This window comes from Cucurbita maxima, unplaced genomic scaffold (genome assembly GCF_002738345.1).
Source record: "Cucurbita maxima cultivar Rimu unplaced genomic scaffold, Cmax_1.0 Cma_Scf00035, whole genome shotgun sequence".
NCBI classification, from domain to species: domain Eukaryota; kingdom Viridiplantae; phylum Streptophyta; class Magnoliopsida; order Cucurbitales; family Cucurbitaceae; genus Cucurbita; species Cucurbita maxima.
Genome location: NW_019272051.1, coordinates 1,776,254 through 1,784,892, shown reverse-complemented (window position 1 = coordinate 1,784,892; position 8,639 = coordinate 1,776,254). Strand labels below are relative to the sequence as shown.

Sequence of the window (8,639 nt, the reverse complement as noted above, 5' to 3'; positions counted from 1 at the left end):
AAAAAAAAAAAAAAAAAAAAAAAAAAAAAAAAAAAAAAAAAAAAAAAAAAAAAAAAAAAAAAAAAAAAAAAAAAAAAAAATCAAATTTGAGAAGTAAAATGGCTTTCAACCAGATTGCAGATTTAGAGATTTTTGTCTGTTATTATGGTACAATCCTTTTCCTTTATAGTTATGGTTATAAGAAATTAATTTAGGATCAAATCTTCTTTCATATCTTTAACAGATCTGTAATAATCAGATCTCATATACAATTGATTAGATTTTTGTTATTCAATCAAATTTTAGTTGGCAGATCTATAAACTAAAAGATAGTATTCAATAAAATTTTAGTTGGCAGATCTATAAACTAAAAGATAGTATTCAATAAAATTTTAGTTGGCAGATCTATAAACTAAGAGATTGTAGCCAAACAATAGACTTGGCCAGTAATATCTGTTTACACCATTTTAAAACCTATTTACAGAATTAAAGTAATGAGAGAGAGAGGAGATTGAGGAAAGATTTGTTAATCTGTTTACACAATTGAAAAACCTATTTACAGAATTAAAATAATTAGAGAGAGGGAGATTGAGGAAAGATTTGTGGAGCAGGATTTAACAATAAAACAGGAAATATCATAGGGCAAGGGCAGTGAGCTCCTTTAAATTTTGTCTAATAGAAAATATCAGAATGTAAGGGAAATATTTTCATAGAGTTCAAACTTGAAACTGATGTCATGAGGTCATATAGGTTGACTTGGATTTCAAAGGACAGAATCGAACTTTCATTAAAGATATATTTGTAACAACGACTTAAGCGAGTCAGGTAAGTGACCTTACTAAAAACATGATTATATTTGATGTTGACACGTGCCTGTGGTTCTGCACGTGTCATATATATTGATATGTGTGAATTGTCTGCAGATCGATATGCTTTCTATATGTTATGTTATGTTATAATATGTGGATTGTATGATAATAATTATGGTAGGTTGTGCTCAAGGATATGTTTGAGATAGGATACAAGAAGAATGCACAAAAAGAAATGTAACAATAGGAGTAAGATACGTTCATGAAATGTTAAGGTTAGGTAACATACCGGAGTGCTATGGATAGGACAAATTGATGAAAGAATACGGTTAGGTTATAGGTAGAAAGGGATAGGTTTGTGATAGATTGATAGAACGATAGCATTAGGATACGTTCTTGTGATGATATGACTAAGGTACGTTACATAATGATATGTCTGTGATAGGTATAAGAACGTTAAGGCTATGGTAAGTTAGAGAACGATATGACTATGAAGTGTTTACATTATGACTTGTTTATGATATGATACATTGTATGCTAGATTATTGTGCTTAAGTACGTAGTCATGTGAACGTGAATGTATGCTATGTTTGCTGTTTAGTTTGAGGTGATGTGTAATGCATGTAACGATATGTTGTTCTTGAATGATTATGACATGATTGTATGGAATGTTTGAATGTAAACAACATGAATTGTATGACATGAAATATGGTAAACTGTTTGTAATCATAACCCCGATAAGAATATGTATGAAATGTAAATTGAAAATGAAGACATGAAGCATGGAACGTGACAGGGGGGTTATGTTCATTAATGATAAATGAAGAAGTAGTGGGGACCTCATGCATTATGTGTGTTCATGCATCTGGAGGGATACCCCTATCCCATCACGAGGGTACGGACGCGTATATTCAATGGCAGGACAACGATCATTATTCTTTGCATAGCACTCCCGTAACGGTTACTAGTTTTAACGGGTCCCGGCATAAGGGGCTCCCAGAGTATGCCCACCGGATAAGGAAAGTGGCCTAGCGGTGTGCAAACTAGCTGGTGAGCCCATACTTGCATGTATGGGCTGTGTGTAAAGTATATGGTACACGTCCACGATTACCCGTTAGGACAGCACCGTAGGAAAAACGAAACGAAACAAAAGATAGGTCCAATCATTTAATTGTATGTGATTGTTGCATTTAACCCCAATAGTGGGGTCACTTACTGAATATTTCTTTAAATACTCAAGCCATGTGCTACTATATTTTTCTGGTTAAGGCAAGGCATTCCTGTACGGCTGACGACGACATCGCAACTCGAGATCATGGCACATGCATAGGATAGTGGTATTTATTTTCTTAGACTTAGGCTAGAATAGGATGTTTTAAACTTAAATGCTTATTTATATTATTTCGGGTCTTTTGTTGTGTCGTTTTAAAGATGTTTTCGAAACACGTAAGTTCATGGCTGTGTTTTAAATTAAAGGTTATGTTTTATGGAATTTAAATGAGGTCTTCCGCATTCAATGTTTATGGTACGTATACAGTAGCGACCTTAAATTAAGTAGAAAATTTTGGATCGTTACAGTTGGTATCAAAGTCAGGTTATAGATCTTGTAGACTAGCCTACGATGTAGGCTTGGCATGTTCCATGGTCCCACCATTGATGCCCCGTCTCTATCAGGTATGTCTTGCTTAAGATAAAAAATGAAATGTCGTTAATTGTGTATGTTGTTATTGCTTGGTCATTATAAAATATAACTCATAATTGGACTTTTACACCATTGATTGTATTATAATTTACTGCATTATGTTGGCTTAATTCTATATTTATTAGAATGTAGAATATGTTATGTTTTACCTTGCATGGAATGTGAATGTAATTTGTTGTATTGATGATGTTTTGATTTACTGAGGTTGTTATTGTGAATGAGTAGCTATAGTTTTAGTAAGCTACTAAATGTTAGTTTATGCATGAAGATGATTTTGCTAAGAAATGTCATATGCTTCAGTTAGACATCTCGAACATAGATAAACTACACAGTCTTATGACCATAGAGATGGGAATGAATGTACCAATGTATACTGAAGAGTAAGTAGTGTCAGGTGAAATAAAATGACTTAAGAAGCTTGATAGATGTCAATATCTAGTACACTATAGATATTAAAAGTGGTAGTGTATGAAAGAAAATTTTATAACTTTGAAGTATGTAAAGATGAAATTAAAAGTATCAGTAAAAAAAAATGAGTTAAGACCATAAAAGTTTAAAACATGTATACTTAAATTGATGGGTGAATGACATAAGTGCCTTTAATGGAAGCTGAGCTTTAGAAGTAGTGAGATGTAGAAAAATTTCCTGCCTTAATACGAGCTGAAAATTAAAATAAATAAACATGCATTGTCGGTTGGTACCCCAGCAGGGGTAGACTTAGTTATGATAAATAGAGTAAAGGATGGACAAGTGGTAATAGCTGGACAAACCATCCACGTGGACTTAAAGGTAGTGGATATGACGGATTTTGACGTCATACTAGGAATGGACTAGTTAACCGAAAACTTTGCTAGCATAGACTACCATAAGAAGGAGGTGATATTCACACCTCCCAACGGACTTACCTTTAAGTTTAAAGGAACCTCCACAGGTACCACCCAAAAATAATATCGATGATGAAAGCGAGACGCCTAATACAACAAGGGGGGTGGGCATTTCTCCCAGGAATTCCTCCATCTTTAGAGGTAGACTTTGGAATAGATCTGGAACCAGGAACGAGACCCATCTTTAAGGCCTCGTACCGCATGGCACCAGTAGAACTAAAAGAACTTAAAACACAACTGCAAGATCTGCTAGATAAGGGCTTCATTCGACCTAGCGTGTCCCCTTGGGGTGCGCCAGTGTTGTTTGTCAAAAAGAAAGACAGCTCAATGCGTTTATGCATTGATTATAAGGAATTAAACAAGAGGACGGTAAAGAAAAAATACCCGTTACCCTGTATTGAGGACCTATTTGACCAACTACGTGGGGCGACAGTGTTTTCTAAAATATATCTTCGATCAGGATACCATCAAATTAAGATTAAAAATGAAGACATAACGAAAATAGCCTTTCGAACCAGATATGGTCACTATGAGTTTGTGGTGATGTCTTTTGGTCTCACCAATGCCCCAACGGTATTTATGGAACTAATGAACTGAGTATTTAAGGAGTGCTTAGACTCGTTTGTGATCGTGTTCATAGACGATATCCTGATATACTCGAAAACGGACCTAGAACACCAAGAGCACCTTTGCAAAGTCTTAACTATCATAAGGGAGAACAAGCTGTATGCCAAATTCACCAAGTGCGAATTTTGGCTACGACAGGTTTCGTTTCTAGGGCACGTAGTGTTTAAAGACAGAATCTTCGTAGATCCCAATAAGATAGAAGTGGTCACGAAATGGAAACGCCCAACAACGGTCACCGAGATACGAAGTTTCTTGGGATTGGCGGGTTACTATCGAAGGCTTGTCCAGGACTTCGCTAGAATAACTACGCCTCTCACCCAATTTACAAAAAAAGGTGTACCTTTTGTTTGGGACGATACTTGTGAGGCCAGCTTTCAAGAGCTAAACACAAAGACTAGTATCCGCCCCAGTGCTCAGAGTACTAGAGAGTTCTGTGGGATATGTGATTTACAGTGATGCATCCAAAAAGGGATTAGGTTGTGTACTGATGCAACATGGCAAGGTGGTTGCGTATGCGTCATGTCAACTAAAAGATTACGAAAAAAACTATCCTACACATGATTTGGAGCTGGCAGCAGTAGTATTCGCGTTAAAAATTTGGGACACTACCTGTCTGGCGAAAAGACCCAAATCTACACGGACCACAAAAGCCTAAAATATTTGTTCACACAAAAAGAATTGAACATGAGGCTACGTAGATGGTTAGAGCTGGTAAAAGATTACGACATAGACATCCAGTACCACCCTGGAAAAGCAAACATAGTCGCTGATGCACTGAGTCGAAAAGCAGTACACTCGTCGGCCCTCATCACTAGGGAGCCACGAGTGCGAACTGATTTCGAATGGGCTGATATAGCGGTATTAACCAAAGAAGTTGCAGCCCGACTGACAGTGCGCCCCACGCTCAGACAAAGGATCATAGACTCACAACGTGGGGATCCAAGCCTAAGTAAAATCCTAGACCAATTGAAAGTAGGCCCAGTGGACGGATTCTCTAAGTCAACAGATGATAGATTATTATGCCAAGGGCGTTTATGTGTCCCACCCATGAGCAAAATAAAGAATGAAATCTTAACTGAGGCACACAACTCAACCTTCTCGATACATCCAGGTGGAACAAAGATGTATCAAGACTTGAAACAACACTTCTGGTGGCGAAGTATGAAAAAGGATATCGCGGAGTACGTGAGTAAGTGTCTGGTGTGCCAACAAGTAAAAGTCCCTGGCAGAAAATTGCCGGGCTACTACAGCCTCTAAATATACCGGAATGGAAATGGGAAAACATTGCCATGGATTTCATAGTAGGCCTACCCAAAACATTAAAGGGCTATACGATGATCTGGGTGGTCGTGGATCGTCTGACAAAGTCGGCTCACTTCCTACCGGGTAAGACAACATATACCGTAGACAATTGGGCCCAACTGTATGTTAAAGAAATTGTGAGGTTGCATGGAGTACCGGTGTCAATTGTGTCGGATCGGGACCCGCTTTTACATCGGCCTTTTGGTGCGGACTCCAAAAGGCGATGGGTACCCACCTCGACTTTAGCACCGCCTTCCACCCACAAACGGATGGCCAAACGGAACAATTAAACCAAATTCTGGAAGACATGCTTCGGGCATGTGTTATGAATTTCACAGGGAGTTGTGACACCAAACTGCACTTAATGGAATTCTCTTACAATAACAGCTTCCAAGCAACCATTGGGATGACACCCTTTGAAGCGTTGTATGGAAAACGATGTAGATTCCCATTGTGCTGGGACGAAGTAGGAGAACGAGAACTGGTAGGACCCGAGTTGGTCCGCGTCACCAACGAGGCAATATAGAAAATTAGAGTAAGAATGCGTACGGCACATAGTAGGCAAAAGAGCTACGCCGACGTTATGCGTAGGAATTTAAAGTTCGAAGAGGAGGACCCAGTGTTCCTAAAAGTAGCTCCCATGAAAGGTATTCTAAGATTCGGACGCAAGGGGAAGCTCAACCCCCGATTCATTGGACCGTTCGAAATTTTAGAAAGAGTAGGTTCGGTAGTTTACAAACTAGCTTTACAACCTTCACTTTCAAACGTACACGATGTATTTCATGTGTCCATGTTAAGGAAATATATTGCAGATCCGACGCACGTAATAGACTACAAACCTCTCGAAATCGAGAAAGATTTAAGTTATCAGGAGAAACCGATTAGAATCCTAGCCCGAGAAGTGAAAGCCTTACGTAACAAAACCATAGGTTTCATTAAGGTATTGTGGCGTAACCACCAAATCGAGGAAGCTACGTGGGAACGAGAGGAGGAAATAAAGGGAAAATATCCCGAGTTAATCCACGAGTTCGAGACTTTCGAGGACGAAAGTTCTTTTTAGGGGTAGGTAATGTAATAGCCCGAAAAATAATAATAATAATAACAACAATAATAATAAATAAATAAACAAATAAAAATAATTAAAAAAATATATATACGTTAAAATAATAAAAATAATAATAATTCATAATTAAATAACTAAAAAGGATTACTTAAAAATAAAAATAAAAATAAAATTTACCCACCTCTCTCCAACCTATTGTTACAACCCTATCTTCTTTCCTCAACCACACCAGATCACAGTTCATCCAAAAATAAACAGAAAAAAATGTGGTGTTTACAAGGTTATGATGCAGATGTCAGATTTTGGAAAAAGTAAAATGACGTTTCAACAAGGATACGATGCAGATCTACAAAAATTCTATCTTAGATTTCCTTTTTCCTAGTTATAGTTATAAGAAATCAATTTAGGATCAAATCTTCTCCTTCCTTTAGGATCTTTTCTTTTATAGTTATAGTTAAGAAATCAATTTAGGATCAAATTTTCTTCCTTAATTTATGGATCATCACGTAATAATCAGATCCCATATTCAATTAATTAGATTTTTTTTTGTTAGCATTGGAAGTTATAGGAAATAAGTTAGAGCCAATAAAATTTTAGTTGGCAGATTCATAAATCCGTAAGAAAGTAGACAAACAATTGATTAAAATTGGCCCACAATATCTGTTTAAATAAATATGGAATTAGAGGAATATCTTATTTACATAGCTGAAAATCTATTTACAGAAGGAAAATAATTACAAAGAGGGAGAAGGGAGATTTGTTGAACAAAATTTAAAAATTTAAAAATGAAACAAAAATATCATAGGCATGAAACTCCATTAAATTTTGTCTAACATGTAAATTAGAGAAACAATTTTATAGAGTTCAAACTTGAAACTGATGTCATTGACTCATACAGGTTGACCCTGATTTCAAAGAACGGAATCGAAATTTCATTAAAGATATATTCGTGACAACGACTTAAGCTAACCAGGTAAGTGGCTCACCCGTCGTAGGTTACGCATTATTTGCTGTATGTTGGCACGTGCCCGTGAATATGCACGTATCATTAAATTGTATGCTAGTTTAATGTGCATAAATACGAAATCATGTGAACGTGTATGTTATGTATGCTGCTTAGTTGATGTGATATGTTATGCATGTGATGATGTGTGGCCCTTGAACGATTATGGCTTGTTTGTATGAATATTTGAATGTAACTGCATGAATTGTATGACATGAAAAACGGTAAATTGCATGAAACATAACCCTGCTAGGAATATGTATGATATGTAAAGAAATGAGAATGAGAATGACATGTCAGCATGAAAACGTGACAAGGGGTTATGTTCATTAATGATAACTGTAGGACTAGTGGGACCTCATACATATTGTGTGTTCATGCATTTGGGGGGATACCCCTATCCCATCACGAGGGTACGGACGCGTACATCCAATGGCAGGACAACGATCGTTATGCTTTACATAGCGCTGCCGTGACGGTTCTAGTTTTAACGGGTCCCGGCATAAGGGGCTCCCAGAGTATGCCCACCGGCTAAGGACAGTGGCTCAGCGGTGTGCGAACTAGCTGGTGAGCCCATACTCGCACGTATGGGCTGTATGTAGAGTATATGGTACACGTCCACGATTACCCGTTATGATTACACCGTAGGGAAAACGAAACGAAACGAAACGATAGGTCCCATTATTTCATTGCATGTGATTGTTGCATAACCTCGATAGGGAGTCACTTACTGAGTATTCTAGAAATACTCAAGCCTCGTGCTACTTTATTTTTGCAGATAAGGGCAAGGCACCCATGTGACAACGAGGCGGCATTGTACACCTCGGGACCGTGGCACATACATAGGATAGTCGTTTGTTTTTTTTCATTTCGTAGTCTAGGCTGAATTCGGTTTGTATCATTAGTATATGTTAGTATAGGTTGAAATATATTTGCATAATAAATCATAGGGTAGAATAAAACATTCATTTTAGATTTGTTGTTTTTTCTTTATTTTCAATAATGTTCTGTTCTTTTCCTTGTAAATATTTTCTCTTTCACGAGGTAATAAAAGGCAAGAGTGAGTCGCATTTATGAATAGGGCCGATTTAATGTATATTCTGCATTCTAAGGTATAGTAATGACCTCATATTAAATAGGTAAAATATTATGGTCGTTACAGTTGGTATCAGAGCCAGTCATCGGGCGATGTGTCGACCTTCTCGCTGTTCCCCGAAGGGGGGTAGACACGAGGCGATGTGCCAGTAAGGACGCTGGGCCCCAAAGGTGG

At 37.4% G+C, this 8,639-nt stretch overlaps 1 long non-coding RNA gene across 1 annotated transcript in view; it reads left to right on the top strand.

The window, feature by feature from the left end:
• The window catches only part of LOC111467968, a 14,150-nt gene extending 11,053 nt beyond the window's left edge, over positions 1–3,097 (top strand). Inside the window, exon 3 of the long non-coding RNA XR_002714666.1 lies at positions 3,085–3,097. This is a non-coding gene — a long non-coding RNA (uncharacterized LOC111467968). The remainder of the gene's footprint in view (positions 1–3,084) is intronic.
• Positions 3,098–8,639: the final 5,542 nt, after the last annotated feature.